Here is a 7,694-nt window from a genome sequence, read left to right as displayed (position 1 = left end):
AGTTGGAAAGGCAAAAATCACCCATCTTCTGCATTGATCATGCTGGAAGCTGCAGACTGGAGCTGTTCCTATTTGACCATCTTGGAAGCAACTCTCAATCTGTATTTCTTCTTTTAAAGCATTATTTTTAATTGATAAATTAAAATTATGTATAATTATGTATATTATCTTATGAAATATATATACATGTGGAATGGTTAAATTGAGTGAATTAATGTATGCATTACTTCACATATTTATCATTATTTTCTGTGGTGAGAACACTTAAAATCTACTCTCTTAGCAATTTTGAATACAATACATTCTAATTAACCATAATCACCATACAATATATCCCTTTAATTTATTCCTTCTATCTAACTGAAATCTCATATCCTTGGACCAACATCTCCCCAACCTTCTGACCCTGTGCCCTACCCACCACCTCACCAAGCTCCTGATAGTCACCATGTAACTTCTACTTCTAAGAATTCAAATCTTTCATGTTCCACAAATAAGTGAGATCATGTGGTATTTGTCTTTCTGTTCCTGGCTTATTTCACATAGCACAACGTCCTCCAGGTTCATCTATGTCTATGTCTTCCCAAATGACAGGATTTCCTTCTTTTTTATGGATAAATAATATTCCATTTTGTGTGTATATATCACATTTTCCTTATTCATTCGTTGATGGACACTTAGATTGATTCCAAATCTCGGCTGTTGTGAATAAAGCTGCAGTGAACATGGGTGTGCTTTTTGACATACTGATTTCATTTCCTTTGGCTACATAGCCAGCAATGAGATTGCTGGATCATATGTATTTTTAATTTTTGGAGGCACTTCTGTACTGTTTTCCATAATAGATATTCTAATTTAAGTTAATGTAAATTAGGAGCTTTGTGTTTCTTATCCATCTTTGTATTTCCAGTATCTGGCCCCCAGCAGTCAGTCAATCTTTAGTTGTGGAAATAATGAGGGAATGGAAGGAATTGGTGAGTTTCTATTGTTACAATCTTTGGGATTTCACTCCCTCTATCAAGTGAGTTATTAAAGCATTTCTTTTAAATTCATATGACATCTTATCCCCCAAGAGAAGTTCTGGTAAATGCAATTTCCTCATCTTTCTACATAACCTTAAATAAGAAAAGAGGAGTGTGGGCCAGGATAATGTGGGAGGGAAAGGTTTTAAGGGAAGATTAGGGACCTTGGGGACCTGCGCTAACAAATGTGAAATGATTTAAATTTGCAGTTTCAAAGCATTTTGGCAATTGTTACAACCACCGGATTAGTTAACATTGTTTCTTATCTCAATTATTTCAACAGTCTCCTAGCTTGTCTTCCCACCATTAGTTTTTTTTTCCTACCTCCTTTCACCCTACACATCATTTCCACCAAGATAACTCATTAAAAAAAAAAAAGATTGTGTCACTTGCTAGTTTGAAGACCTTGACTGGCTACTTATTGTTCACAAAAGTAAACAAAAAAGCCTTGGGCAAGGCATCAAATACCCATTCTAGCAGGTTTTCAACCATTAAGGAAGACATTGTTTCAAACTCTTACTTTCTTCCAGCTCTCCTCCCTTCTCATTGTTCTGTGTACTGTATACAGTATTTTTCTTCATAGCACATGTTTTCATTGCTATTGTGTAAACTGCCTTCAAGTGTTTTGGTGGAGTGATAGGTGCAAACAAATTAAATCTTCATAATGACTATTGTGTCTGTTTAGACTCATCAGCTGGGATGGGCACTGGCTAGTCATTCATTAACAGGGTAATAATATTGTTGTACTTGTCATAAACCACTTTAACAGGATTAAGGAGCCAACCAGGTACTCTGCCAGGAATCTCTCTTGTCATATCTGAAATAATTCCATCATCCGTGATTAGTGAATTTGTGTTTAAAGTCTGCTCAGTATGTTCTTATAAACAAGTGGCTATATTTCTCACCCTTCAATTTGCAAACATAGTGAGATGGATAAGTCACTATTCCCAGAGAAGTACAGGAGCAAATAGAAAAAAAAGTGAAAGAGGGGTAATGAGAACAACAAATCAGAGGTCTTTTAAAGATCATGATTCAAGACTATCTAGCTCAAACTCCCACTTGAGGCAGGCACTCCCTCTGCAATGTGTCTGCCAAGTTGCCCCAGCTTTTCTTGATTAGTTTAAGGGCTAGGAAAGCATATTAACCTTCATAGTATAATAATAATATAGCTATTATTAATTATTTAACTGCATTAAAGCTCCAGTAGTGGGTATTTTTATAATCCTCTCCACTCTTTGATCCCCAAACATCCTTTTTCACCCTGTGCTGAAATTTTCTTTGAAGCATTCCATCCACATGGAACTTGGTCTTTTTATTTCCCTCTGGTATCCCAAAGCAAAGTCTTAATCCTCTCCTGAATAATGTCACTACAATTCCTTTAAGAGCTCTCATGCCTTTCTCTACTTCTCTGGTCCCATGGAGTCTCCTCAGGTGAACATCCCTGCATCATCCATCATTCTTTAGAAAACCTAAGTTCCACAGCCACATTGCCCTAAATGGCTTCCTTTTAACCCCTCTAGCTCATAAATGTTCTCTTTAAAATATGGTGTCCATACTAATAAAAATGTAAATGAAAAAAAGAGGTCATTAAAAATGATAAATTGGTAAATGTTTTTAACCTATAATTCTCAGTACTTGGGAGAGTGAGATGAGATTTGTTCAATCTTTCTTGAATGTAAGTTGTATCTCAAGAATATTACAAATATTATTACTATTTCACCTAGTACATTTCCTTATAGGAATCCATTCTTAAGAAATAATAATTGTGGGATCAAAGATTTTTGTGTAATGGTGTCATTTACATTATTTTACTTAAATACACCATTCTGAACTGCTTTATTAAGGTATAACTGGTATACAATAAACTGCACATATTTAAAGTGACAATTTGATAATTTTCTTTTTTATTGTGGCTAAATACACAGAACATAAAATTTACCAACTTGATAAATTTTGACATATGTACCCTTTGGAAACGTTCCCTTTTGCTCCTTCCTCCCATCCTGCTCTAGACAACCACTGATCTACTTTCCGTCACTGTATTAATTTATTTTCTTTCTTTCTCTTTCTTTCTTTCTTTCTTTCTTTCTTTCTTTCTTTCTTTCTTTCTTTCTTTCTTTCTTTCTTTCTTTCTTTTCTCCTTCCTTCCTTCCTTCCTTCCTTCCTTCCTTCCTTCCTTCCTTCCTTCCTTCCTTCTTTCTTCTTTCTTTTTTCTCTCTTTTTCTTTCTCTCTTTCTTCTTTCTTCTTTCTTTTTCTTTCTTCTCTTTCTTTTTTGAGGCAGAGTCTCACTCTGTTCCTGAGGCTGAAGTGCAGAGGCACGGTCTTGGTTCATGGCAACCTGTACCTCCCCGGTTCAAGCGATCATCTCACCTCAGCCTCCGGAGTAGCTGGGACCATAGACGCGGGCCACTACGCCTGGCTAATTGTGTATTTTTTTTGTAGAGACAAGGTTTCCCCCATGTTGCCCAGGCTGGTCTCAAATTCATGGCTTCAAGGGATCTGCCCACCTCAGCTGCCCAAAGTGCTGGGATTACAGGCCTGAGCCACCACCCCTGGCTATTCTTGTATTTCTGCCTACTTTTGCTTCATATAGTTTGAGGCGTATATAACTTATTAGGTGTATATAACTTAGAGCTGTCATATCTTCCTAGTGCATTGAACTTTTTAATCATTATGAAATATTTCTATTTCTATTAATGTTTTTGGCATTAAAGTCTATCTTGTTTAGTATTAAAATATAACCATATTAGCCTTCTGCTGATTACTGTTCATATGGTGTTTATTTTTCCATCCACTTACACACAATCTTTCTTTATCTTCATATTTTAGGTGCCTTTATGGTAAACAGCATAGAGCTGTGTATGCATTTGTGTGCATGTGTGTGTGTTTTATCTACTCTGACAATCTGTCTTTTATTTGAAGTGTTTGGTTTATTTACATCTAATGTAATTACTGCTACATTGTTGTTTAAGTTTACCATATTACTATGTACTTTCTATTTGCTTCACTTGTTATATGTTCCCTTTTCTCTGCTTTATTAATTTCTTTTAAATTTAGTATTTTTGCCTACTCCATTTCCCCCTTATATTAGCTTGGTGGCTGTAGCTGATACCTTGCGTCATATCCTCTTATTCTACTTCAGATTTCTGCTGTGACTATAGTAGACAGCTCCTTCTGAGGGCAGCTTTACCTTAGGTGAACAGCATCTCATTTCCAACACTCTATATGTATTTTTCACTTTCAGCCCCAGGGACTTCTCTGATGGCAAAAGAGAGCAAGTTCCCTAACCCTTCAAGGTTGGCAGAAGCAGTTGCTTTCCCTCTTCTGGAGGAGACTAGTCTCATTTTCCTGGTAACCATGAAAAACTCCCTCAGGTGGCTGCTTCACAGAGCGATGTTCCCCCTTCTTGAGATTAGCTCATGCTATATCTCACTGCCTACAGACCAACAGCTTAAGAGGAGAAATACAGTCTTCACCAAGATCAAAAATCTTGCTTTCCAAAAGAATTTGAGGACCCAGCGATATGAATCAGCAGGAACCAGGAGAACATATATGAATATTGGAGTATTTGTGGTGAAATATAAGACCAGACAAGGAAGAATTTATCAACATGGTAGCACTCTCTTCTGACTCCGAATTTAGTAACCTGGAAAGGACATTTGGGGTCTGTACTAGAAGCCTGCTGGAATGACTTCTTGAAGCTTGGGCATGATAAGGATTTACAATAAAAGAGGTGGTGTGGTGGCTTATGCCTGCAATCCAAGTACTTTGGGAGGATTACTTGAGGTCAAGAGTTTGAGACCAGCCTGAAAAGTATAATGAGACTCCATATCTACAAGAAAATTTAAAAAATTTAGTTGGGCAAGGTGGTATGCACTTGTAGTCCCAGCTACTCGAGAGGCTGAGGTGGGAGGATCACTTGAGCCCAGGAGTTCGATGCTGCTGTGAGCCACTGTTATTGTGTCACTGTGCTCTAGCCTGGGTGGCAGAGCAATACCCTGTCTCTAAAAAAATACAAAGGAAAAAAAGGTGGAAATGCCAGATCTGCCTTGGCAGATTATTGAGGGAGGGAGGATCAGAGGGCTTGGGGGATGTAGATTTATTATATGAGACTAGAGACCTCATCCCTTGATTATGTTGCCCAAGAGAACCCAGAGTAAACTGAATCCATTGTAATAATAAGAAATTCATTAGTAAAGGAGTAACGCACTTGGTGTTTTTGAGCACTGGGGACCATCCACTATAGGCCAAGGTATGGTAGGAGATACTGCTATAGTGCTGGGCTCCCTAAAAGCAATGATAAGATTTCAGAATATGAGAGTGCAGGTGGGGATAAGCTGGACTTAATTATTTAATGGGATGCAGGGTCAGAGTACCAGCCTTAGTGCCTTGGCTGTCCGGGATCTGTGGTGATGGCTAATAGACCATGGTGTTTCTGTTAAGAACTGTGAAGGTTCTGAGATTTTCCCCCACATGGAAGCTAACAGACTAGTCTACCACAGTGTTGTGGATGATGACAAAGGACATGAGACTCTTGCATCAGGGACAAAAGGAGGTTTATTATTCATAGTCATAGCAGTAGCCAGATTATCAGCATTTGCGCTGGTTCCCAGAACACCAAATCCTACAGGATGACATGGTGAGGGCCTGTTGATGCCTAAACATGCAGCAGATTTCTGAGCTTAGAAACTTTCAATATTTTATAATGCTTGCAAGCAAACCTTTCCAGCTTCTGCCCTGAAATAAGACATTGTCTTTATTTTTTAAAAAAATGCCCTCTCCTCTGGAAGGAGGCATTATCTTTATTTTCCAAGGCTGTTTGCTCTACCTTCTTGAGCTGATGGTCTAAAAGAAAGGTTCTCTGTGTCTCTGTTCATAAGATATGTAGAAACCTGAAGTATCATTGAATTGTCTCCTAACCATATTGACCCTTGTTTTTATAATACTATCTTCACTTAGGGCAAATTTTCCTATGAATATGCCACTCCATCAGCCAATCTGATTTACCTGACCAATAGGGGCTGGGACCAAATCTCTTTAATTTGTCCCATACAGCATTTAATTAAGGCTACCATCAACAGGACTTTAAATATCAGGAGTCCCAGAGCATTGGCTTCAAATCTACCTCCCTTACTGCCCAGGCTCCTGGATTAAACCAGCTGACCAAATGCCACAAACCATCAGAATCTATCTTTGAAAGCCAAATGGCTTTTTCTTTAGGTTTCTGTGTTGACGTTTCCACCTGGCCCACAAAAGCATTAATCTAGATTCAGCAGGATGTATGAGTGATGTTACAGACTCTGACTTGGTGTGTAAAGAGAAAGTCTATCATCTATAACAATCCTGACTAGTGAGTTGAGACTGAGCTGAATGCCGTTAAGGACCAAAGTGGTGTCATTGATGACATCATTTAAAGTAAGGAGTAAGTCTTACATCTTTTTTTTTGAAACAGTGTCTTATTCTGTTGCCCAGGCTGGAGTGCAGAGTCGGGTGATCTCAGCTCACTGCAACTTCTGCTTCCTGGGCTCTCACTTCAGCCTCCCAAGTAGCTGAGACTACAGGTGTGTGCCACCATGCTTGGATAACTTTTTGTATTTTTTTTGTAGAGATGGGGCTTTGCCATGTTGCCCAGGCTGGTCTCAAACTCCTGAGCTCAAGCCATCTGCCTGCCGCAGCCTCCCAAAGTGCTGGAATTGCAGACCAGAGCCACTGTACCTGGCCCATCATTTCTAATTATACAACTTCCATTGTATACAATACCCAGGAGGGTGTGCATAAGTAATGCATTATTTGCCCTCTGGGAAGCTTCTCCAAGTGACCAAGATAGTCTCACTTTATTATTATTATTATTATTATTATTATTATTGAGATGGTGTCTTACTCTGTTGCCCAGGCTGGAGTGCAGTGGCGCGATCTCGGCTCACTGCAACCTTCGCCTCCCAGGTTCAAGCGATTCTCCTGCCTTGGGGTAGTCTCATTTTTTAAAGAGATCTCCTTGGTGATCTGAAAGTTGTATAATCTGATGTTAGTGTTTGTTTAAATGCTAGTAGGTCTCTTCTGACAACTCCTAAGATGCAACTCACTATGGTTTTTGTTGTTGTTGTTTTAACAGACAGGGTCTCACTCTGTTGCCCAAGCTGGAGTGCAGTGGTGCTGTCATAGCTCACTGTAGCCTTAACCTCCTGGGCTCAAGCAACCCTTCTGCCTCAGCCTCTGGAAGAGTTGGGACTATAGGTGAATGCCACCATGCCAGGCTAATTTTTAATTTTTTGTAGGGATGGGATCTTGTTATGTTGCCCAGGCTGGTTTTGAACTCCTAGCTTCAAGCAATTCTCCCTCCTCAGCCCCCCAGAGTGCAGGGATTATAGGCATGAGCCACCAGGCCTGGCCCACTATGTTTCCGGGAGGGAGGCAAGTTAATGCCAGGCTTCTCAAGAAGGATGGTATTGGGGATGCACATGGTTCCCATAGAAAGACCAGGACTGTCAACAAATGCTGGGACCCTCAGGGGAACCCACATCAGTGGGGTTGGGGGAAGGAGCACAAATGGCAGTTCTTTCAATGTGGCTTCCTGGCTAGTTGGTAAGTCTTGGGGTTCTTAGTTAAGTTAGAAACATTGAAGCTAGTTGTTTTTGGAAAGACTGTGTGAGGGGAACCCATCCTATCTGTCC

Source organism: Macaca mulatta, chromosome 2, assembly GCF_049350105.2.
Source record: "Macaca mulatta isolate MMU2019108-1 chromosome 2, T2T-MMU8v2.0, whole genome shotgun sequence".
NCBI lineage: Eukaryota > Metazoa > Chordata > Mammalia > Primates > Cercopithecidae > Macaca > Macaca mulatta.
This window is presented reverse-complemented; position numbering follows the sequence as displayed.